Source organism: Protopterus annectens, chromosome 9.part0, assembly GCF_019279795.1.
Source record: "Protopterus annectens isolate FY-2018-M chromosome 9.part0, PAN1.0, whole genome shotgun sequence".
Classification (NCBI taxonomy): Eukaryota; Metazoa; Chordata; order Ceratodontiformes; family Protopteridae; genus Protopterus; species Protopterus annectens.
In genome coordinates, this window is record NC_056743.1 from 1454588164 (window position 1) to 1454615674 (window position 27511).

Genomic DNA, 27511 nt, shown 5'->3' on the forward strand with positions numbered 1-27511 from the left:
CTATTAATTTCTCTTTGTTAACAAGGAGAGTTCCGTGTTTGTATGAGTTTAAGGCTTCCTAGTGCTTTCCAGAAGGTATTAGAGAAAGTGCTAGTCACAGGGATGCTTAAAGGAAAGATTGAAAAGAATGCACTCTGCAGTCTGCACTAGAGAAGTTAGATGTGAAAGTAGGTAACTTGAGTTTTACCTGTTTAAAAAGTTAAGGTTTAGTGGAGAGTTACTATTTTTAAAACAGCAAGATGGATTGAAAGGGGTGGTCACTTTTGTATTTTGGTACTATGAAATACTGTAGGATGGCCAATAAATTTAAATAATTGAAGGGGTAGGATTTCAAAAATGATGATTTTGTGATTACTCACATAAGCCAGTGAAAGTAGAGAGAAATGAAATATATGGTCAGATTAACATAAGAGGTGGGCAACTAGAAAGACAGTGGTATTTAACAAGACAACTTAAATGGGTGGGAGGCGGGAAAAGTTCTGCCTGACTCAGAACAGAGAGCTGTGGTCTCTTTTGAAGTTTTAATATGCTGTTAAAACAGAATGCAAGCAAAACACAAGGTAAAGAAAACAAAGTACAGTATTCAAAATATAGAAAGGCAATACAGTATTACAAAAAATAAAAGCAAACTAACCTTTCCTTCACAGCAAAGTGTAGCAGAGTCTGGATGAGCCTTTCTGGTAAAGCTCTGAAATGTTTTAGTTTACTCCTTAAATAGAAATTTTAGTTTCTAGCTCCACCCCATCTGTTAACAAGTGATTAACCTTAAGTGACCTCTTCTGTCTTATGAATGAGTCCTTAATTAATCAGTTCTTATTTCTGCCTGACTCAGAACAGAGAGAGCTGTGGTCTCTTTTGAAGTTTAATATGCTGTTAAAACAGAATGCAAGCAAAACACAAGGTAAAGAAAACAAACTACAGTATTCAAAATATAGAAAGGCAATACAGTAATACAAAAATAAAAGCAAACTAACCTTTCCTTCACAGCAAAGTGTAGCAGAGTCTGGATGAGCCTTTCTGGTAAAGCTCTGAAATGTTTTAGTTTACTCCTTAAATAGAAATTTTCGTTCCTAGCTCCACCCCCTCTGTTAACAAGTAATTAACCTTAAGTGACCTCTTCTGTCTTATGAATGAGTCCTTAATTAATCAGTTCTTATTTCTGCCTGACTCAGAACAGAGAGCTGTGGTCTCTTTTGAAGTTTTAATATGCTGTTAAAACAGAATGCAAGCAAAACACAAGGTAAAGAAAACAAACTACAGTATTCAAAATATAGAAAGGCAATACAGTAATACAAAAAATAAAAGCAAACTAACCTTTCCTTCACAGCAAAGTGTACAAGAGTCTGGATGAGCCTTTCTGGTAAAGCTCTGAAATGTTTTAGTTTACTCCTTAAATAGAAATTTTAGTTCCTAGCTCCACCCCCTCTGTTAACAAGTGATTAACTTTAAGTGACCTCTTCTGTCTTATGAATGAGTCCTTAATTAATCAGTTCTTATTTCTGCCTGACTCAGAACAGAGAGCTGTGGTCTCTTTTGAAGTTTTAATATGCTGTTAAAACAGAATGCAAGCAAAACACAAGGTAAAGAAAACAAACTACAGTATTCAAAATATAGAAAGGCAATACAGTAATACAAAAAATAAAAGCAAGCTAACCTTTCCTTCACAGCAAAGTGTAGCAGAGTCTGGATAAGCATTTCTGGTAAAGCTCTGAAATGTTTTAGTTTACTTCTTAAATAGAAATTTTAGTTCCTAGCTCCACCCCCTCTGTTAACAAGTGATTAACCTTAAGTGACCTCTTCTGTCTTATGAATGAGTCCTTAATTAATCAGTTCTTATTTCTGCCTGACTCAGAACAGAGAGAGCTGTGGTCTCTTTTGAAGTTTTAATATGCTGTTAAAACAGAATGCAAGCAAAACACAAGGTAAAGAAAACAAATTACAGTATTCAAAATATAGAAAGGCAATACAGTAATACAAAAAATAAAAGCAAACTAACCTTTCCTTCACAGCAAAGTGTAGCAGAGTTTGGATGAGCCTTTTTGTTAAAGCCGTAAAAGGGAGTAATAGGGTCAGAGCTAAAATTTCAGTCAAAGTCATGGACATCCCTGATCATCTAATAACACCAGCAGGCTGCAGCAGTAAAATCGACAACAATTGAAAGGTATGAACTCCATAGGTTATTTTTTTCTCTCTCTCTCTCCCTCATACAAACCTAGAAACTGAAAGAATAACAGGTTGTGCCCTAGCATGAATGTTCTGAAGGTTATTAAGTCCGACACTCAAGTGTCTGTTATCCTCTTAACATTTTTAGAACGTAATGTGCTGTCATAATTTGCCAAAAGACCACAGTTTTATGAGAATGGACCAAAATTATGAGGCAACATCTGGACATTCCACAAAAATATGTACAATCAAGAGGCGCACCTCAACTCCACATTTGTTACAGGGAAAGTAACTAGTCCCAGCACCATACCACTCAACCCCTTAGAGCAAGAAATCTCGACAAAGCCATACAACAAAGTGAGACAAATGGCCCAAAAGGGATAAGTTTCAGATATTGCTCCTACAAACCTAAAAAGTTTAGTTTTGCATTAGCATGAATTTTCTGACAGGCATGGAGTCCGAAAAACAAATATCCATCACTATTCCTAATTTCAAGCCTAATGATTTGCCACTAATTTACCAGAAAACCACCATTTTATGAAAATGAACCAAGAATGAGGCAAAATCCATACTTTCTGTGGAAATCTGTACCATTATGAGGTATGCCCAACACTCAACTTTTAGATAATAACAGCTCATTCAGCTGCTCCAAATTCCACTCCAAAGATTTTTTTTTTTTTTGTGGCATTCACCAGCCAGATCCCCACTGTGCATGCATGGAACACAGCCATCATGTCAAACAAGCTCGCAGCCTGCAAAAAAGTATTCACAGCTTACTAAACATCTTCCAACTGCTGGAACACTGCAAGACTTAGCACAAGCACATTTCAGTCAAGGGATCAGCAGTTAAGCAGCAACCATACACAAATGTGAATGCATGGCAGCAAAACATTCATCACGACAATTCCACGGCCTACAAACAGCCTGCAACCTCAACCTTGTGGGAAATTAGTAACTTGAACTTCCCTGAAAGGAAAAAGCATGTTAACTCGTATACTCTTTTAATGTGGGACAACTTCTTAAATCTGAGGTGCTAATATTTAACAGTGTCGCTGAGTTTGGGATCTTTGTCTCCAAGTCTGATGCCACAGTTTGCAAGCTACACACCAGAACAGCGCACCAGGCTGGTTAATAAATGTGAAGTAAATAAAACACAAAGCAGGAAGACACTCCCTTGTGAGATACATATACACAGTCTCATACCCCATGCCTGTACACTGCACCCCTACTGCTTCCTAGCCAATGGAGTGCCTGGGATGCTGCATTCCTGTCAAAATGCATGCCACCAATAAACTAAGCACACCAGTTAGACCACCTACAAATTCTTACTGCTTCCAGACATGCTTATCACAATTAAAGAAAATACTGACTCGTACAGTGCAGATGCTCGGCCAGACATACTCACATTACCTAACACTCCCTTTGTTAAACAAGTCTCAATAACTCCATCAGTGCCAATGATGGCTCAAACACCTCATTAAACTCCTCCCCCCTACCAGTGATCACATTATAGACCACTCACAAAATAAATAAATAAATAAATAAATAAATAAATAATCCTACACTTCCCCACAAGGCCTACCTACACCACAATGCCTCGAATTTCTGACCAAAAGTAGTCCAAGGCCTAACTGTTCCACAGTACCTCCAACTCCCAATTAAAAGACAGGTCATTATGGACATTATAATTGCATTAGAATAGCAAGTTCCTGCAAAAATGTGATTCCTTACCTAGTTATACTCTCACAAAACTTACTAAGCCCCTCTCGATCCTTACCTCATTTCCTCCCAATCATCCTACTTTCCTATTTAACCCTCCCCTCTAAACTAACTTCTTCCCCTATACTCATAAAACCCATTAGTACTTCTATCTAAACCCTCACCCGAAGATATCCCTTGACAAATTGGTTTGTTAGCAAACCTCGTTGGTAGCAATAACATGCTCTTGCTTTCATCAGTCATTATATATCACTCAAGTTTCCTAAATTGTGACTAGCATTCATTGTCAACTCATACTGCAACAAGCAGAAGTGGTCAACATTGATTATTAGTGACTGTAGTTTCATTAACAGGTCTGAACAAACATTACACATAAGGTATAACCAGGCATACCATGAAGACTGCAGCATCTATTAGAAGTAGGCAATTGCTGCAGAACACCATCAGTGGCTCATATGTTTACTAATAAAGTAATGGCGCACAGTGAAAGGTAGCAGAGGTTCAAGACTGACTACATCTCTTCTTGTTTTGAAATTATGACCTCTACAACTGCATAATCCAATGCTGGCAAGGACAAAAACTAGAAAATGGACAGACTGGTCAGACAGAGGCAAAAAGTATAACTTGGCCATATCACTTATATTGCAACAGTGATTGTAATACAGTGGCCTTTCATGTAGAACTCAGCAATGAAAGCTTTTTTTCTTTTTTATTCTTTTCTTATGACTTCAATGTTGGAAACTGTTGATGAAGTAAACAGTCAGTTTGCATTCATTGTTGACTGGTTCTGCTCACTGCAGCATGAGTTGACAATGAATGCTGTGATCATAATTTAGATAAGCCCTCTCACAAATTTCTGTTTCACAAAATGTCACTAGAGTAAAGGCAAAGTGATTTCAGGACGTTCATGCTGGCATAGTACAATTGTCTCCCATACAATTGTTTAATGCTTCTTACAGCACATCCTTGTTCATCACTGCTTAACAGTTAGACAAACCTTAGAAAACTGAATTCCCTTCTGGAGTTGTGGAACATAGTTCTACAGAGTACAATTCACAATTTGTAGAACCACAACATTTAGAAAACAACTGAGTTTTCTATAAATGAGAGCACTAAGGCAAATAAACATAAAGGAGATGGCAAGGGTGACACATGTTGGAGATGTGGCAGTAAGAAGGCAGGAATAACACATTGGTTATGGGAGTGTGAATGGGCAAAACAAGTATTGAAAAAGGAGGTGGAAGAATGGGGAATGATATGGTGAAAACATTCCAAACCTGATGGGGAACTGTGCCTTTCCACAAACCAGGAAAAAATTTGGAAAGAAAATAAGAAATCAAATAGTTATTGGAAGAGGATTAAAATCTGTAACTGCCAATAACTGGACAGGAGCAGCAGACTCACAACCCTGGGACACAAAAAATAAATAATGCCAATACCCTTAGGAAAATACTAAAAGAAATTAAACTAAGAAAGAATGGTAAAAAGAGTACTGAGAGAATGGCAACAAATAGGAGGAAGATATGCATTATAGCATCATTGGAGCGGCCATGACCAAGAATGCTAACTGAGGGCAACAACTGGTGAAAGCTCTGTGACTGAAAACTATTCTCTGACAGAAACTTTAATCAAAAATTAGAATTTGAAGATACTTGATATATATTTATATTCACTAATAGTAAGAGAAAACATTTATAGCCCGAAGGTCTTCAAAAACTATACATTTCCTGTCACAATTTCATCAGGTCTATATTATTTCCTTGAAAGATATCTCCATTAAATCCCTATTCACTGACACAACTAAATCAAATGCTGCATTCAGCGAACAATCACTAGATCAAAGTTTTTCCCTGGTAAATTGACTATATGACCAGCATCATAAATTAGCCCTTTTTCACACTGCAGTATGAATTTGGAGTTGGTATATATAAGTGTGTGTGTGTGGGGGGGGTGAAGCTCCACACTTTTATGAGTGTAAAATTATGTAGATAGTATTACAATTGCTCTGGTGGCCAAGTAGTTTCTTTCCCTAGGAAAGACATTCAATATTTGTAACACTTGTTGAATGGCTGCTCAGTGGGTAGTGATCAATAAACAGCTGTTCAATGGAGACATCTTTTGAGGAAATAATATAGACCATTCCGTCTGCTTGGTTAAGAGAGAAAAGACTTCAATGTGAGACATTCAAAAAATGGTACTCAGAATTCTTCTGTTAAAAAATATACCTGGTCACTAATATCTAGTAGGCAGGATGCATTACTAAAAATGGAGAAACTGGACACTAAAATAGAAAGTTTCAAAGAAGAATCCAGATGAAGGATGAACCATTTAGAAGTTTTTATAAAACAACAAGGTGCACAAATCAGCAGTATAGAATACGCTTTAAATAATCATGAAAGGAAAATAACTGAAGGTGAGTCTCAAACTGAGTTTGTTTTAAATGAAAATAATGGGCTTATAGGTGAAGTAGAAGATTTCAAAAATAGACTGAGATGAAACAATATCAGAATGTATGGCATACTTGAAAAATATGAGGGAGACGATATAATAAACTTCTTAACACAACCTGGCTGCACAGAATGTTAAATTTACCTAAAACCTTATTGTTTTGGATTGTAAGGACACATAGAGCCTTGAGATAACCTTTAAATAAGGAAAACTCATCACCACATTCAATAATAGTTAAGTTTATGACCAGCAAATAGTGAAAAAGAATGGTCCAGTCTATCTATCTATCTATATATATATATATATATATATATAGGTCTGCTTTTATTTGTCCAAATTACATTTCGTTAAAAAATAATACGGCCTGACTTCTGTGAAAGTGCACAGAACCGAACCATTAATAAAATTAAATTTAACATTATTATGACAGTTTTTCACCCCCACATCCCTGCTACTTTATATATACTAACCATTAATAAAATTAAATTTAACACTCTTATGACAGTTTTGCACCCCCCACATCCCTGCTACTTTATATATACTAATTCTGATATCGCACTACAGTGGAGAAACAAGTATATTCCCTTATCACCACTGTAGCATGCAGTGATAGTGTTAAATTTAATTTTATTAATGGTTCGGTGAACCGTGATTCGTGAAAGTGCACTTTGAAGCTTGAAGCTACCCCCTCCACACCCTTGCTACTTTATATATACTAACTCTGAGATCGCAATACAGTGGCTAAACAGATATATTCCCTTATCCCCACTGTACCATGTTGTAATAGTGTTAAATTTTATTTTATTTATGGTTAGGTGAACCATGATTCACATGGTATATATATATATATATATATATATATATATATATATATATATATATATGGTTCCCATTCAGAAGCCTGAAACATCATAAGCCTGAAAATCAAAATCCTGAAACCAAAAGCCTGAAAATTCAGAATCCAGAAAACTCAAAATCCTGAAAGCCCAAAATCCTGAAAGACCAAAATCCTGAAACTCAAAATCCTGAAAACACAAATAATGCTAATATGTCACTATAAAGACACTAATATCTACCAACTGATATTTGTCACTATTGCATACATGCCTAACCTGTGCCCTAACCCCTAACTCACGTAAACTGCCTCTAACATAAAACCAAAACCACAACACCACACCCCCCGCACCATGACCTAACACCACAGGGCTAACCACAATGACATCAGTATGTCTATTTTGTGTTTTCAGGATTTTGGTCTTTCAGGATTTTGGGCTTTCAGGATTTTGAGTTTTCATATATATATATATATATATATATATATATATATATATATACATATATATGGGTCTACTTCATATGACTGAAATTTCACTTGACTGAAATTGATTTGACTGAGACCAAAACACTAACAGTTCAAAAGACTGAAAACTCATTTGATTGAAACTTATAACACTGACACATTAAAGTAAAAGGTATATGCCCTTTTCGCCACTGTGATCCTGGAGTTAGTATATATAGTTAGGGGGGGGCACAGTCCCCCATATTGGAGGTGTGGGGATGAAGACCCCCACATAGTTTAGGTAAATATTGTTTTCTGCAAAGAGTTATTCATTGCAGTTATAAATATCCAGTCAAATGAGTTTGCAGTTTTTTTGAACTGTCAGTGTTTTGGTCTCAGTCAAATGAATTTCAGTGTATATATACACATTTAAAAAAATTACTATTCAAGTAAAGTAATGAGTAAAAGGAAATCATACTTGCAATTGATTAAATAACCTAAAAAGAACTTTATTAATGCAACTTTGATGTTTCCTGCAAAAATCAAAATATTTCTTTCTGAAGAAATTAAAGTATTTGACACACTAGATAAATCATCTACACTTGTTAATAATAAAATTCTTAGCAACACTGAATAAATGTACTGGAATGCTACATTTTTCAAGAGTGAGCTGAATTCATGGAAAATTGCTTCTAAAGTTAAAAAGCTTCTTAAAAACAAGTAAAGGGTTCATTTAGCACTTTAAACTTCAAACCATATGTAAGTATGTATTTATGTTTTAAACAAAAGCATTTTACATGATAGGGTATATAATTAGTTAGTCTTACTATATTTATAGAGAAAGACTTAGTATATTTCATTTAAAATAAACTTCTAATTGCATTTCTAAATCTTAAATATTTCCTTATGAGAATGATGTTAAATTATAACTAATAGAATTGGTCATTTTAATGCTATATAAGATAATAATTTTATTTGTTTTAATTTTACTTAGTTTGGGCATTGCTAGGTTAAATGAATGGGAGATTTTAGAAATGCAAATTATATAAAATAAGGTAGAATATCAGTAGACAAATAAAACAGAAAAATATATTTTAATAGCAAACTACTTAGAGGGAAGACTTATTTTACATGTACCTGCATATGACAGAAATGTAAATGTATAACATCTCTAATAATTTTCACAGAAAATTACCTAAAAACTTTTGAAAATATCCTGAAAATTGAAATCTGAAATATGGTTACATGAGTGTTGAAGTTTTTTTGCATATTATATGTAATTGGATTCCCTAACACTACCTGAAATAACTAATTTCATTGGTCAGATCTGTAATTTGAATGTTTTATTGCTGAGTCAGTTCTTTCATTTTGATAGAAAGTAGAGTAGATTTTTTAAGATGTTTGAACCTTGGAAAGGAGAATGCGGCTTGAAATGAGCCTTGTGTAACTTTTAAATACACTTAAGGCTGAGAATGTTTTTGACTCTGTTGAGTAGCAACATATTCCTTTTAAACTTAGTAATACATATGTTTTATATGAATTAATTTAACGAGTCAAATATTTTTAGATATTTTGATAGTTATATTAAGAGTGCTATACAAATTTAAGATATAGAAACTTGTACTTTTAAAATAAATCCAGAGCTTTTGATAGAGTTATAAAATGGGTAAACATCTTTCAGCATGATAAATATATATATGCATTGATTTTCCTGTTGAATAATAGTTTGAAAAGCTTAGATTGCCTGTCACCTGTAAGTTTGCATACAACTTATATTTTCAGGTCCCACTCTGTTCTACTTGTTTATTGAAATATTTAGTTATAATAATGTTAAATAAACAAATAATTTAGGAATATTTAATAGATAATTATACTACTCTTGCATAAATACATATGTATTACATTATTTGTCAGCTTATTTATTATTTGTGATTAATAGAAGTGTATTATTAAACTTTTATGTTGCAATGGGGATAGTTTTATATGGCAAAATATACAACTAAGTTAGTAGTCTCTTAATTTTTAGCTTACATATAGCACCATATTAATTATTTGTAATCATAGTAGCTAGTTGCTAGTTTTTGATGATTTTTTAGGTAAAACAGATAGTTTAATAGTCTGTCTATTTGACAGGCAAACTAGGAACGTTGATATCCATGGTAGGTTGTGTTTTGTTAGTAATATATATATATATATATATATATGTATAGTTACAGCTGTAGACTTGTTTCTGGTCTTTTTTTACTTATGAATTTTAGTAGCTTAGTTTGTAGAAAAGACAATTTGAAAAATGCAGAAAGTTGAGATAGCGTTAGAGGAATCCATTAGAGTCTTAGAACTACAGTAATATGATAGTTAGATGTGTCATATTATCTCTTGGTAAAAGGAGCCTCAAATACACAGTATAGATAGGTTTAATCTATTGTTTATTAATGCAAATGGATTAAATAATGGCAATAGATAGTTTTAACCTAGTGTTTATTAAAGTAAATGGATTAAATAATGGCAACAAAATGAAATCATTAATGAGATATTTCAAATGAAATAAAGGAGACATCATATTCTTGTAAGAGACTCACATAATAGATAAAGATATTTAATATCAAAATAACTTAGGTTACAAAATGTTATCGCCTGCTTCTATTAACAAAAACAGGATAAGAAGTGCAATACTTTGAAGAAAACTACTGTAATGTCTAGAGCCATGGAATCTATTAATGGTCCCAAAGAAATGTATACATTTGTAGTATTAAATAAAATAGTAAACTCTGTACACTAGCTAATTTTATTGTATCCTTAGAATAGGTGCAAGAGTGGCTAAAAATAACTTAAACTTATTCCAAAATCATTGTAAGGGTAGTTTAATTTTAGCTAGATATTTTAATTGCATATGCAGTATAGAAGATACAAGTGAACAGAATAAAGCTAAAATTCTAACATCAGCCAAAGCTCTAAACAGATGGGTTAGTAATAATTATCTAGTTAATTTAGCAGTAAAAACAGAAGATAATTCTATTGTCTTTTCACCCACTATTCTTATGCACTTGAGACACAAACTAGAATTGGCAGGTTTTATGCTTCAACAGATTTACTTAATAAAGTTAATTATTTCAAAACAATTCATTGCCTTTTATCTGATCATAATGCACTAAGTATTAATATGTCAATGTGAAGCCATACTATGGGATTCCATATAAATGCTCATTGAAGACAGAATGGGAAGATGGTCTAGTATTAAAAATGAAAGAGTGGGATAAAGAGCTACTAGAAATACAAGATAATATACACAAAATGAGGTCTGAACAACAAAGAATGAACTCATTAAAAATTAATGACAAATAATTAAACAATTTTAACATATAAAGTGGATATAGCTTTAGAAAAATTAAAATCGTACAGTTATGCAATGATTCGAAAAAGATTCTTCACAGATTACCTAATAGAAGTAAGATGTTAAGCAAAAATCAATAATACCCATAATCCTCACTCTAATAAGCTTACTTCAAATATAGAGGAAATGCTTAACATGTTTAAAACATTCCATGAGGATCTTAATAAAGATAAAAAATAATAATTGTGATTATTGCAAAACTGATAAGCATTAAAATAAAAATGTTACTGATAAACTTAATAATCAGTGAATTTCTGTGTTGAAAAAGCCTATTACCTTAGTAGAAGTTAGAAAAGTTAAAAAAATGGAGAAGTTCCAGGGTTAGATTTTTTAAGTATGGAATTATATAGTCGACTTCCATTAAATATTTTAGAATTACTGAGTGAACTTTTCAGGATAACTCAGAGTGACATAATAATTCCTCCATCATGGAAATTTTCTGTAATCTCACCTATACACCCTATCCATAGAGTGGTTAAATTATATGTGTACTAACACACTTGTCCTAAGGTTCTTAGACTTCATCAACTCCAATGCCCTCGACCAGTTGGCTGACACCCCCACAAGGGGCACAAACATTATGGATCTGGTGTTCACTAACATAGATGATTGTTGCACCACCCCATTTATGTGGCTCTTCCTACAGAGGTCTGATCATAAATTACGGTCTTGAAGAGATAGGAATAAACACCAAAAAATCAAGCTGTTCAGCGTAAAATAACTGCATGTTCTCCCTACTAATAAAGGCATCATCAGAGTTGTGTATAAAAAACGCAGTAAAGATTAAATAACATCATTTGAAAACACACCCTCCTTAAATACACCAATCAAAATCGTACATTTCAAATATTTCAACTATTTAAAGTTCCAATGTACTCTTTTTTGAAAAAGTGTATAAATATTGTTACAAAAAATATATATCTACAAAAATACATCCTATCAATAATATATTACTCAACAGTGATATTGTAAAAGTAAAAATAAATAAAAATAAAATAGTTAAAATAAAAATTTACTAACACACAACAACTAAATGAATAAAAACTACTCTATGTGACCCAGCTCGGCTATCTCTTCAAGACCGTGTTTTAGTGGATGTGAGCTGATCATAAATTAGTCTATTCAAAGTAATAATAACAGCTGACTCCCCATTAGCAATAGCTAGTATAAAAAACTTCTCCAAGTCATTTACAACGTAATACGTGGCTGCATTACTAGCTTCATAGCCACTGCCCTCACTGATGGTATGGACACCTATACTGGGATTTACAACAATGCCTTGTATAAGCATCTATACAAATGTATTGACTAAGCTGTACCTGATGGGATCAAAACAAGATCCTCAAGAAAGAATAAGCCTGCCTGGTGGACATCCATCATTTATAGGTTATTCAGTAAGAAAAAGAAACTGCTGTCCAAGAGCAGGAAGGAACAGTCTCTGAATTGGCAGCATTCCCTCCTCAGCTTAATCAAGCAAGTAAGACACCTTGTAAAGCTAACTATGAATACAAATAACATCCTTCTCTAAGGATAACCATAAGGCCTTTGTTGGCCACATCAGAAATCTTAAGGGAAAAACAAAGATCTGCAGCGGACTGGTCGTTAATGACACAACAATATACTGAACCCACAGAAATAGCCAACCTGCTAGCTGACAGCTTTAGTGAAAACTTCTTTCACCTGCCCCAGCCACATATCCCCCAAAGCATCCCTACCACCTGCCCTCCACCTAGTATCTCCAAGGAGCAGGTTGTAAACACTGTCTCCAAAGCCATAAACACAGCCACTATGGGGCCTGATAACATCTCAGGCTGTGTTCTAAATGGACTAAAACAAGAGCTAGCTGTAGGGAGGGGATGTGCATAATGGAGGGCATGTGTATTGGATTACTACTAAATGTGCATTTAGACGGCATTTGATGGGTGTGGAGAGGGTTTTGCATACTTGAAAGGATTCTGAATTTGTTAGATCAAGCACATGAGAAGTAGAGATGATGAGAAGATAGTTTAGATAAAGAGATAGAAAACACTTCTTATAGAGCATGAAAATGCACTGGTAGGAAAACAGCTTATCACTCTTCAAGATTTTGGGTGAGTGAGAAATCAGGCAAATGGTTGGCAATTAAGGTGAAAGAATGTGGATAAGCAGTATTTTGTCATTGATAGCATGGGATAGAACTAAAGTGTGGTAACTGGAACATGTCCTAAATGTATTCTGGGAGAGCTATTTAGCCCTATACAAGTCATCTGGGAAAGATAAATGGGAGACTATGAGAGACTCCTGCTGTTTTAATTGTAAAGGGGCTGTTTAAAATCAGGAAGAGAAAACGGTTTTAGACAATGATATTTCTTCTTTGGAGGTTCAATAAGCAAATACAATTTTGAAGGGAAGGAAATATAGGGTAATAATGGCTTTTCTGGGGGAATTTTATAAACCATATTAGGGATTGCTTGTGGAATACTTAACATTAGTCTTTAATTCTGGAGCATGAGGGGAGTGTTACTTGAGTCTTTCACAAGAGCATTGTTGGTCTTACTTCCCAAAGCACCAAATGATATGAAAGTGCCACACAACTACTTAACTATTTATTTAAATAATGTTGACACTAAGATTTCAATATTGATAATGGCAAAGACAATTTAGAGACTTTTACCTCAGTTAGTTGGAGGATTTGTTACGAGGTGTACCCCTGAGATGAATTGGTGGAAGTTAAGATGTTTTTTGAGCAGTGCTGAGACAGAAAAATGGACACATGCAGAGATTGTTCTTTTTAATATCAAAAAAAGCTTTTGATTCCCTGTGGTGGTAATTTTTGTTTGGTGTACTAGATGGGAGAGGTTTGTGACTTGGGTAAACGTGCCACATCAGAAAATGAGAATGAAAGTGTTAACTAATCAAAGGTTTTCCCAGGATATGGGTATTATGAAAGCCACCAGACAAGGATGTGCTTTATCCCTGACCAGGTGTATTTTAGCCATACAACTTTGACACAGAGGATTTTAGCTCAACTTCAGACCATTCAACGTAATAGGAAATATTTTGGTTTATCTGTAGATGATTGTGTCCTTATCACTGACAGGTTAGATTTGGTTATACTAGTGACTCTAAGGGGTTTTGAGGAATACAAATATGCTTCTGGTTTGGAAAGTAATTGGAATAAAACAGTTCAGGTTAGGGCAGGAGAAAAAGGGAATGTGATTGTGGAGCTGATTATATCTAGGAAGGAAATATTGGAACACTTGGTGCGAATATGACAGAGAGTCAAAAGGAGCAATTATTCTGACCTTATTCACTCAGTCCCTTTATTGCTAGCAATTTGCTCTAAAAGAGTTTTAACACTGACAAGGAAGATTAATTTTATTCAAATGTTGATCCTGACCAGAGTCTAATGCAGAAATTTGTCACTTAAAATTTCAGATAGTAGGTAGAACTCAAATGATTTGTGATGCATTTGTGTGGAGTGGAAAGGATGCTTGGATAGCAAGGAAATAGGGGTGGGGGATGAGGAATGCCTAATTTTGCTTTGCATGCATTGGCTTCTGCAGTGGAGGTATTTTGGGAGAAATGTGTATGCAGGATGAGGGTGTAAGAGATGAAAGGATTGATGAACACCACTGCAGGGAGATTCTTTATGTACTTGTCAAGACTTTAAAGGGGTCTGGAGTGAGATTAATTAGAGTTATAGGGATGGGATTGTGAAATAACCCCTGCATAAAAAGTTCTGAATAGTCAGTTTTTTGGAAACTATTGGCAAAGAGAGATATTAACTCTGTTGATTGTTTAACACAAAAGTAGAAACTAGGTCTTTTGGAGTTTTATGATTGGGAAGATTTTAAGAATAAAGATGATCTGTCAGAGAGAGCATCATTGCAATTTGAGCAGATAAAACATGAATCAATGGGCTGGATTAGGGACTTAAATAATTGCAGGTCAGAAGGTAAGTTGAATTTCAGTGAGGAAGTATCCAGACATGGATGGGTAGCAAGGGACTGTGTACTTCACAAGTGCAACAGATTATAAGATTCATAGGTTCATAAGGTGTACTAGGCTAATGGCCCTGGAGCCTATATAAGCCTAGCCGAAGAAGATTCCCTGCCATCATACCACCCAAAGCTAGTTCCCAGTGCCCCTGTCAAGCATGGCCACTGAAGTAATCCCTGGGGTGAACTTCCTATTGTCCATCCACTTGTCAAGATTTCTCTTAAAGAGGGCCAGTGAAGTGCTCTGCTTGATGTGAATGGGAAGTTTGTTCCAGAGTATGGGAAGTCTCTGGGTTAGGAACCTGTCCCTCCAGCATGTTCTGTTTATTGTGGTAATGAGGTTTAGGTCCCTGGAGTGTGTGGCATGGAGGGATTGGGATTTCTTTAGGTGTAGCATATCTAGCAGCTCTGGGTCAGACATGGCTTTGTAGGTCAGGCAGAGATCGACTCTAAGTAGGCGATAAGAGACAGAGTATAGCTGGAGTTTTTTGAGTCTGTCCATATAGGGCATGTATCTAAGGCATAAGATCCTCTTAGTGAGGTATTTTGTGGCCTTTCCAGTTGTTGTAGGTGTCTAGTGAGGTACATACCAAATAGGGGGTTGTATTCTATAATAGGTCTAATGTGGGATGAGGAGACAGGGAGTATGACCTCTTTCTTCCCGAATGAGAAACCTTTTGTAAAGAGATGTGCCACATAGAAGGACTTTCTGGCTACAGTGGCAATGTGGTTATCAAAGCAAAGGTTGCAGTCAACCTGTGTCCCCAGATCTTTTATCACACCTTCGGTGTTTATTGGACTACTGCCTATGTGGTAGTTCATGGGCACCAATTTTTTCCCAAAGGGAATGACAATGTACTTTTTGGCATTGAGCTTAAGGCCATGGTTCTGGCACCAGTCATTGGTGTCAGTGAGGCCTTTTTGTAGAATGTCTGTATCAGTTGGAGAATCAATAATGGCGCCTAGTTTGCAATCATCTGTGAATTTGGTCACCCAGAGTCCCTTTGTGTTGCCTGAACTTCAGAGTAGATGCCAAACAGGAGAAGACGTAGGACCAATCCTTGTGTGTAGAACACCACTTGTAAATGGTCGGTAGTCAGATTTGAAGATGGCTACTTTTAAAGTGTGGGTTCTATCAGTGAGCCAGTTGGCAACCCATCTTATGACATAGGGGTTTATGCCTAGTTTAATGAGTCTATCTATGATTCCTGAGTGAGGGATGGTGTCAAAGGCCTTGGCAAGATCTAGGTAGGCTGTGTGAACTACCTTGCCAACATCCACAGCTCTGGTGACAGACTCAAAGAAGTCTATCAGGTTGAGCAGGCATGAGCTGCCTTTCACAAACCTAAACTGCGTGGGGTCCAGAGTTTGGACAGTCCCTATGTCCTTATTTATAAGGTCCACGATAATACACTCCATAGCCTTACATATCAGACTCATCAGACTAATGGGGCATTAGTTCCCAGGGTCTGTGGTCACTCCCCCTTTGTGGAGTGGGATGACCATAGCAGTGCGCTATTCAGTAGGAACAAAGCCTGAAATGAAGCTATGATTGAACAGGGTACTCAGGTGTGGTGCCAGTTCACTTTGTAATTCATGTAGAACATAGCCAGGGATATTATTAGGTCCCATGGAAGCTATATTCTTGGCTTTGGACAGTGCGGTTTTTACCTATGCAGCTGTGATAATAGGGACGTGGCATTCCTCAGGTATTGTGATAGGCCCTTTAGGGGGTGAAAGGGGGGTAAAGTTCCCACTTTACCTGTCGGCCAATATGTTGGCAATATCAGTTGGTTCTGTATATGTATTGCCATTGTGCTGTAACTCAGAGCAGATCTGAGTATTGCCATGTAGATTCTTGACATAACTATAGAATGCCATGTGGTTGTCTTTAGAATCTGCAGCAATTTTATTTTTGTAGCTAGCTTTAGAGGATTTGATGATGGATCTCATTTTTTAGCTGAGGCTAACAAGGGAGTTTTTCCAGTCTTGGAAAGTGACCCTTTTCTGCAACAGTTTTTTCCTTCTGTTGTAGTTTGTTTATGGTGGGGGACCACGAGATTGGTTCCTTTTTTTTTGGAGAAGAGCACCTTGGTTCTGTTTGGTATGGCCTGTTCCATGTACTTGTGCATGTGCTCATAGAATGAATTGGTGTATGATTCAGCAGTTATGTACCTATTTTTCATTTGCATGAATGTCGTGAAGTTACCCACCTCTGTTTTTAGAAGCCCAAAATTGGCTTTGGAGAAGTTTTTTATGGTGTTTTCCTTTAGGAAGGGTCAGGGTGGGGTGTGGATATCCATGGTGATTAGCTTGTGGCCAGATCTGACCGGGGGGGGGAGTTGATTACTGGTGTAGAGCAATGGTCACCCATGTTAGTAATGACCAGGACAAGGATGTTTCTACCTCTGGTGGGGGTAAGAATGAGATGGTCCAGAGCGTTGGAATTAATTAATTCCAGACAACTTTGAGCAAGTATGTTGGTACCTGAGAAATTTTTTCCAGTTAATGGAGGGTATCTTATCTTAATTAAGCATACGTATAGGAAAGACATGGAAAACATATGACTGAAATATCAGGAAAGGGAAGGTGTTCATTTTAATGAGGTGCAATGGGAGTTTTATTTTAGGTTAGGGGCAAGATTCAGAGTTCTTAATTCTGTATGGAATACTACATAAAGTGGTTACATTAGTGGTCCAGGATACCTCTTAGGTTTCAGGAGAGCACAAATGGGAGGATGCAGTATGTCAGAAATGTGGAAGGAAGGGTACTAGCATTTTACACATATTTGGGAACATGATGTTTTTGATACGATGGGAGAAAACAGTCATGGAGTAGGAGAATATTTTTTGAAGAGAGTAACCAGAAGGATGGAGTTCTGCCTATTAACACCATAATATTATTTTGATGTCTATAAAGTCTGCTTCAGTAAAGGCCACTTTTGTACTGTTTTCTCCTTTGTTGTCAGAACTTGTGTGCTAAGTTCACCCTCATTCAATTCCCCCTTTAATATTCTAATATCTCTTATTTTAGAGATGTTCTGTTTTAATATTTTTTCTAAGATTTGGTAATAACCTTCTTACCCACCAGTAGCAAGATATTTAATAGATTTGTCTAATGCAAATCCATGATAGCTAAAATGTCGTAACCTATTGCAAAGAAGGAAGGCATAAGAGAGACAAATCCTGGCTAAATGTTACAGTATTCCTGCAGTTTCTTTTTAAGTTGGGAAAGGCTAGTCGAATCCAAAAAATATGCCTCCAGTTCCACAGTTTACAGCATTACATCTCCAGCAAGCTGAAGAAGTCAGTGGATGCATCCTCAAAATTATAGGGGAAACAAAGCTGTTTAAATAGGCATGGCCATCCAAAGAAGTTAAATTGTCTAGATTTTTTTGGCATATCAGACTATGAAGGGTACTTTTGCCCACACTTCTGCATGTATTCGGATGTTAAGCTCCATTGCCACATAACTCTAAATTTATTAATAAAATGAAGTATAGAGCCTATAAGTGTTTTATAAATACTTGAATTACTTCCTTAACCTAGTTCCAGCTGTTTTTCATCTCTATTTTATGTAGAACAACCAATCCTTCTTAGCAGAAGATCCAATTTTTTAGTCTTAAATTTTCCCAGGAAAAGATAGATTGAATTATCAATTGATTTATCCTTTGTTGACTAGGTTAGTCCCATTAGTCCAGTGGCTGTTTTTCAGGTGTGACCTTAGTTGGTATTTATACTACTAGGAGAAATTTGGCCGGGGCATTGGGGAACTGCATCCATCTGAACTAAGACTAACGTAAGCAGATGGGACCTTAATTTAAAATATGGTGATCATATTCCCCCCGAAAGAACTCCCTAGATCACAAAGTATTATATATATTAATATTGTTTTATTAATGAAGCTTTATATAGCCACTAATTGGTTAGACCCATCTAAAACATCATGGGAAAACTTTTGAGTTTTGGCAACAAGGCATATATTAGCTCATAAACTACTTTTAAATCTGCATAATAAAAATATTAATAATCCAAAAATTTGGGAACAGATATTTAATATTATACTAGCATAATACTTTTAACTTGAAGGTATTAACAATTATTTATATGTTTGGAGAGAATTTTGTAATCAAACTGTCTATTACTTGAAATGTTATTAATTATTCTTTGTTTTTCTTCTATTATTAGTGTTTCACATGGAAGCATTCTTGTAAATATTGTATATTTGTTTGGTGTGATGGTTAGTGATATTAGCTAGTAGTTTTGATTTTTTCTAAAAATGTTGTTCTTGTTTTTAATTGTGTATGAAAATAATACAATAATAAAGATTTATTATGGAAAAAAAATATGGTGGTCAAATACAAGGTGATGATGATCCAATATAAGATAAAAGAAATAATCTTCCTGACTTGCTTTCTTCAAATGTTCTTTGAAAGTTATTCCATGTCATTGTTTGATTCCCCAGCCAATAAATGATCCCAAAATTTTGAAGATGGAAATCTAACCAATCTTAAGAGTATTCTATAATGCCACAGGCTCCATCATCTATCCAAATGAATTGAAAACAGAACTTTAAATCAATTATATGTGTTAGTTTTTAGTGCTAAATGTGATAGCATCAAAGACTCCATTTCTATGTTATGTGATTCCTTTCCGTGTAGAACTTTGCTTTCACCTATTTTTTTATACAATTCATCTATTCCCTTATCTGACCTTTTAAAAATTTACTACAGATAGCTGTAGACAGATCATCAAATAAATAATAAAGCAGTTTAACCTGCTGCAAATTTGCAAATGAGGAATGACCAGTACCTAAAGAATAAGGCAATGAAGGAATATCCCATCTTTTCTGTCCAAAAGAAAATTAGTTATAATCTTTTCCATGACAATAAAAAAGCCTTTTTGAAGTAGATATGCCATACCTTTAAAGTACACAACAGAAAGGATAATGCAATGCATGCTATCCCTTGTATTTTCTGAGAGAGTTCAAAACAGACTTTTCCATTTCTGGAAAAAAAAAAACCTTTTTGTTTTAATTACAATAATGCAATAAGTGGCCTGAACTAGTTTTATTACTGATTTCTATGTCTAGGTAAGTAATCGGATTTGGTCCCCCCAGCCCCCCCCCCAAAAAAAAAAGAATACTCTTTCATCATACATATGGAGGAAATGTAATGAATCTTAGCAACTTTTGCCAGATGTAAGTTAACTTTGTAACCTGCAAGATCACCAAAAGCAGCCTTGACAAGTCCCATTCTGGAGAGAGTTTTTTTGCTGATGTTAAAATGAAGACACTTTATTAACAGAATTTCTCATTCTGGTCACCAGGAAAGAGGGGAATAGGACAACCCTACCTAGTGCCTTTAGTCTAATTTATTACAAGGGAAATGTTTTAACCTATTTTTATACATGGAGTCGAGCAAGAGCCCAGAGATCATAGAAATGGCAACATTTGTCCGGAATCCCTATTACAAAAAAAAAAAGAAAATCCAGGAGACCCTGTCAGAAGCCTTCATGTCCAAGCTAGTAAACATCAATGCACAGGCAGTTCTGTAGGCATCCTCAACTAGTAAAAATGTTTTAGTTATTTGAGCCCCCAGATAAACATTGTTTGATTAGCACGTGCTAAATAAGGGAGTAGCAAAAAAAGCCTTATAGCCAACACTGCCATGAAGAAGTTATAGTCATGATTAAGAATAGAAATGGGACTTAACAGATAAGCAGTTTTGCATTCTTAATAGGTTTAAGAATCCCTGAGATAATAGATTTGTCCCTGTCTTCTTCAATAAACACATCACACCAAATGACATTTGATGACCTTAAAGTTCAAGAAACATAACTATATTAAACAATATTTTAATTTATTAATCATAGCATGAACATCCATATAACCATTTATTAGGGCAGTGTAATCTTGCTCACCCTTACTAAATAAGCTGCGTCCTCACCTCCGCTCACTTACTTTAATTACCAAGCAGCATCCCATCACTCACATTCATTCCCCACCTTGATGAATTAAACATCAAATCCCCTTTTACTAGGCAATATAACTACTCTCTCCCTAACCAAATAAGCTGTGTTCTCACCTCCGCTCACTTACTTTTACTTATAAAGCAACATCCCATTGCTCACTTTCTTTCCCCAGCTCATTAAATTAAACATCCAACACCCAAGGAGGAACAGAAGAGGGACAAACCTGTACCCTTCTCTGCCTAAACACACAACCTTATAAAATAACCATGCAATCCTCAATGTTCCTAAAAGAGGGAGGGAGGGCAGATAGGAAGTTCACTCCAAAATCTAATTCCTAACCCAGTTATATACACACACATAACCAGTTAAGCCCCTCCTTACACTTACCTCATTTCCTCACAACCTTCCTACCTTCTCAATTTAACCCTTCCATCCCCACCACCCTAATTAACTTTCTTCCACTACTGTCTTAACTCCCATTATTATTCCTCCCTAACCCACCCCTGAAGATGTCCCAGGGCAAATTGATTTGTTCTCAAACCTCATTTGTTTCTATGGTGAGGATCTCCACTGTAACCAAAATTAATTTGGCTAGCTGTACAAAATTATAAACAGCTTTGTTTATTCCAAAGGAATATATTTCAAAAGGGATACCATACAGGCCAAGAGTGTTCTTTGGCTTGATTTTTCAACAACAATTTCACTTCTACAGAAGTTAAGATACTTTGGAAGGCATTCATCTGTGCAGTTGTTAAAGATGGCAACTGTACAGAGATTAAGTAGGTCATTATTCAAAAGAAATAGTCTTGCTGGTGGAGAAGTTCAATATATAGATATTCATAAAACAAAAATAATGCAAATTCTCTTAATATATCTATAGAGGTAAGGATAAGTCATGACATTCAGGGCCAATCACTACTGTACTGGCCTTTACACTGTCTGCTGATGTAAAGGTCAAGTATTTTTGAGATTTAGGGGACGCTTAAAAGTATGCAAGTTTCTTATCAGGTTCTTAATAGCAAACTCAGTTTTATATTGTTATTCCTTAACCCACAAAAAGAGTTTGTCAGTATGCAGGATGTCTAAAGGTTCCTAGGTAAAATATGAAAGTATGCATTATGTTTATCACAAACTGAGACTTCATAATCTCATATCAAGATTGAGAACTTCTTCTTAAAGTATTCCTGTTGTGCAACGTAATCATGAGGAAATAGTCCTATAAAACTTTTCCGGGAGTTAAACAAATAAGCTATTGTTGTTTCAAGTGCCTCCCCCCTTGTCACAATTAAAGATGGGTCCTATGGTGAATGAGATAATTAAAGGTATCTAATTGCCAACTTATAAGTAAGGGGCCATCGTCTGATTTTGTTAATGACAGAATTTGAAATTTCTCTAGCATGTATCCATACTCCCTGAAAACTGAAATTTTAACAATCTTAGAGTACATTATAAAATGCAAATATAAGCATGTGTTGAGCAACTATGGTTAAAAGGTTAGGTGGAAAACAACCATCAACCTTATATGACCTAGGGACGACATTCCCTAATGAACCTGCCTGAAAAGGCCAGGGGTTACTCAGAGGAGCAATTAGTTTTTTTCATGGTAACAGGTAGAGATCTGGGATAAAACTCATAGATTTAGGTTAAGGCTATGTCAAAGGAATGCATAGAAAGGTTTTGAGAAGGAGTAAGTGCACTTTGTGACATGACATGCATCCTTTGGAGAGTTTAACTCGTATCTTGAAACAGAATTGGCATATTATAAAGTCAGACAAGACCCTGGATCATTTTAATTTAAAAATGTCCTACAGAACATCTCCAGGTATAGGAGATTGCATTGTGAATGGAGAGGAACAGAGGATGAAAGATAATAAAGACTGTTCTACTTCAAAATATCTGTATCTGGATAACAGACCTTTTTTAGGTTTAGGACCCTTGAGATTTGTAATCGCTATCAGATGGTTGCATTTTTGCCTTTAGATGCATATGTAATAAATATTATATACAGCAAACAAAATTAGAATACAAGAGCATATTAAGGAAATCAAGAATGTCTCTTTTACATGTCCCACAATATTAAACTTCCTTAAACAGCATGATCAGGATTTGTATTGTGTATGTTTCACAATCCTGCTGTCTTATTACAATTTGAATTTTTTTCTATAAAAAGAAGCATTGTTTATTTCTTCATACAACACTTAACAACCTTAAGGTTTTAATAGTAAAATCTTAGTGTTTTATTAATATTTATTACTAAAAGTGACATTAGGAATCAGTATATTAGAGGGTCAGCTCAGGTTGGACGGTTTGGAGACAAAGTCAGAGAGGCGAGATTGCATTGGTTTGGACATGTGCTGAGAAGGGATGCTGGGTATATTGGGAAAAGGATGCTAAGGATGAAGCTGCCAGGTAAGAGGAAAAGCGAAATGCCTAAGATAAGATTTATGGATGTGGTGAGAGAGGACATGCAGGTGGTTGGTGTGACAGAGCAAGATGCAGAGGACAGGAAGAAATGGAAACAGATGATCTGATGTGGCGACCTCTAACAGGAACAGCCAAAAGAGAAGAAGAAGAAGACTAAAAGTGACTATGTTTTATTAAATATGTTTCTTTAAGTGTGTTTTAATATATGATTGCAGTCAGGTTCCCTCCCTTTGTAATGCTTCACAACCTTATGGGTAGAATAACAAGAATGAAGTACATATTGTGAATATTTATTACTTAAACTTGTTATTTTAAACATGTTTCAATGTTTTATTATATACGTGCCTTTACATTTATTTAATAAATTAAGTCACTGAACTGGTAATCTGCTGGCATTTTCTAATAGGAAAACTAGAATTGGTATGTATTTAAAAATTATTGCTTTTGATCTTTTCAGAACTTTTGAAGGGGAGCAGCTGAATCACTAGTTATTTTTTTTAAAATAATGCATTTTTTAAACTACAGTTGCCATCATGGCATTTAAATTGGATTCTGTTTAATTTGGCAGCCTTTTCAAGGTGGAATAGTGAATACCTAAATGTAACTTTGAACACAGCAAAAATAAGCATTTTTATTAGAATTAGGAACAACATTTTCACTTTCTATATTAGCTGTTTTCTCTTTCCATTTTAACATTTTCAGTCCTTCTTTTACATTTGGATAAGGAAAAGCTGAAATACCAGCATGGTCTAAAACAGAAGACAGATTCAGGAAATTTTCTGTTAAATATATTTGTGATAATAATAGTGGGATATTGTTAAGGAATATTGGACAAGTTAGTATACCATGTACGACCTTTTTAAAGTATTATCTTAGATGTTTACTGCATTTTGGTTTACGATGCCATAATTTTAAGCAGATCCTCATTTGATTCAGAATAAAACTTAACTTGCTGTTAATGTCAAAACCATTACTTTTTGAATACTAAAGTTCTGAATTCAGAGATGCTGAGCCCTAATGTGTCAGTGATGACATGCCCAAGTATTTTTGTGTGTACATATCTGTGCATACATGTGGTATATATGGGGGGTATATAACCATCAGAGAATGGTTCATAGAGTTTTAAAGTGTCCACTGAAAATTAGCAAGGCAGTTCCTAGTCTTCAGATGTCAAAGAGATTTGGAGACATATCTCCTATGACCTGTTTCTCACAACAGAGGTGACATTAGGAAAATCCTCCTTGTTTGGGAGCAAGTACTTCCACCTCTAGAAAGGTTGGATTACAGGGTAAGAGATGTGGAGAGTTTGGGGAGAGACTCAAAAGGGCATTAACAAAGAAGTATAAATCCTTGGGAAAGAGCTCAGAGAATATTATCAGATATTAGTAAAGTTTGGGGATAGATTCCAATGGAAAAAAGGTACTTTTTGTGTTTTGGTTAGACATCAAAGTCATCCTATATTAACCTGCAATGAACTATTTTTATTCCAAACTATAAATCATTTATTTCTGTTATGTGTGCTCCACTGAAGAAAGCTTTATTTTGTCATACTGCCTTATGTACTAAATAAGGCTTATTATATGGCAGTTAAAATGAAACTTATGAGTGTTCTGGCTGCAGAAATGAGGACCACAGTTAACTCATTCTCTCCAGTGGGACTCTGGAAGTTTTTATTCTGAATACCTTTGTGTTGTATCTAGATCCTTTTGTCAAAATTGTTATAGCCTCACAGTTCAAAGAATGTTCATATCTCTAGAAACATATAATTGTTACAAGAGAATTGCAAATTGCAAACTATTCAGCAAAAACTAGTTGTTACAGTAGCTGCATTCATTTGTTTTTAGGTCTTAAACTAGTCAGAGTCTATCGGGAAAAACAAGGTTACCCCTAGCTACCATATAGGTGGCAATCCACTGAGCACAGAAGAAGTCATCAGGGATCTGGGGACCCAGGTTGACAGTAACCTTTCGTTTGACACTCATGTTGCTAAAGTAGTTAGGAAAACCTTCTACATTGCCCACCTGATTATGAAGGGATTCACATCTAGATCAAGGGAGGTCATCGTCCCCCTGTACTCATCACTCATTAGACCTATGATTGAGTACAATGCCCCATTTGGAATGTATCTGACCCGACACCTGCAGCAGCTGGAAAGGCCCCAAAAGTTCCTCACCAAAAGGATAAAGGGTCTCAAAAATATGTCTTATGCTGCCCGACTGAAAAAACTCCAGCTCTATTCAGTCTCATACCGCTTGCTCAGAGGTGACCTGTGCCTGACATATAAGGCCATGTCAAACCCAGATTTGATGAATATGCTTCACCTCAAAAAATCTAGATCCCTCAGAACCACAAGGGCGGGAGACTTAAACCTTGACACGGTTATTAATAGAACGTGCTGGAGGGACAGATTAATCACCCAGAGAATCCCTATGCTGTGGAACAAAATCCCGGTACATGTGAGGCAGAGCACCTCGCTGGCCTTGTTCAAGAGGAATCTTGACCAATGGATGGGAGATCGCAGATATACCCCAGGGATTACTTCAGTGTCACTGCTTGACAGAGGCACAGCAAAATAATAGGCATAGTTTTATTCAAACTAAAGGGGTGGCGAAAGCCACATAACTATGGGCTAGGCTTATAAATGCCCTTGGGCAGATAGCCTAGTATGAACCTATGAACCTATGAACCTAAGTTACAATAATACAGTAAATACTAAACTTTGCAATATTTCATAAACAACTTTCAGCATCTCTGTAACATGCAAGCTACACCATGCATTTTGTTCATCCACCTTTTAAATTTCATATGTGGCTAAGTGGTTCTGTGTCATTTGGCTGTTACTATATTTAGTGAAATATGAAAATTATGACAATAGAAATAAATTGTACAAAAACAACATTTAACTTATCTTTAGCTGCTCTATACAGTGGGTGAGTATAAATGCATTTGTATTGTACATTATTTAAACTTTAAGGTGAAACCTTTCAATTGCTTGCATGTATGGTTTGGGAAATATTATTAGATTTTAATGAGCACTCCAAGCAAAATTATATTCTGGTAATTTTAGCAAGCAGAAATTCAGTTTATTATAAACTAAAAAATGTTTTTCTTTCCTAAGATATCTGGAAATCAAGTTGCTCTGCCTAAGTGTTTTAATGTGTGTGTTTGTGCGTGTGTGTGTGTGTGTGTGTGTGTGTGTGTGTGTGTGTGTGTGTGTGTGTGTATGTGTGTGCGTGCATGTGTATGTGTTTCTTTTTATTTAATTTGATTACACAAGATACAATCATCCACTATTACATACACATATTGCTTTCATATCATTACAGTGCTCTCCTTCCAAAGTACTCAAGCACATCCACAATGAGAAATTGAATGCAATAACATGGTAATATGGAATGTACATTTATACTTACACTTTTCTTTTATATAGTTACTTTACTTATTTCCCTATGTTTTTCCATAATGTTTGTTTCTCAACTAGTTTGACAACTAGTCACCATCCCCACAAGAGGAGAAAACATACTTGATCTCATCATCAACATGAATAACATGCAATGTTCAACACCGAAAGTATACCTCACTGAGCCCAGATATGCTCAGAACTAGTTCAAATGATGTGAAGATTACTGATCCTACAGATATTGCCAACATACAGGCTGAGACACAGGTTGCAAACAAACAGTCACCAAAGCCATTGATGAGGGAAAGGCAGTCCATACAGCCTACCTCGATCTGGCGAAGGCCCTTCGAATACCCCCCCCCCCACTGGGTATCATTGAAAACTTAAATCAGTTAAATGTTAACCATACAGATGGGGGGCAAAACTGGCTGTGGCAGAACCCCAGTGGTCAGGGCTGGCGCCATGTGTCAGACTCAGAAGCCTGTCACCCAAGACACACAGTGGCAGTCAGGAGGGTCACTCTTGTTCCACTCTTGTTTGGCTACTACTTCTTCCAGTACAAAGCAAACACAGGGAGGGAGGCAGATGACTGCAGAGAGGATGACTGCAAAAAACCAATATAGGAAAGACATCCTTCAGAAGATATCCTCAGAAAGGGTCTCACAGAAACGGATAACTGATGCCAGAGCCATGCCCAAAATTAAAAGTCAAACCCTTCATAAAAAATTCCTTCGA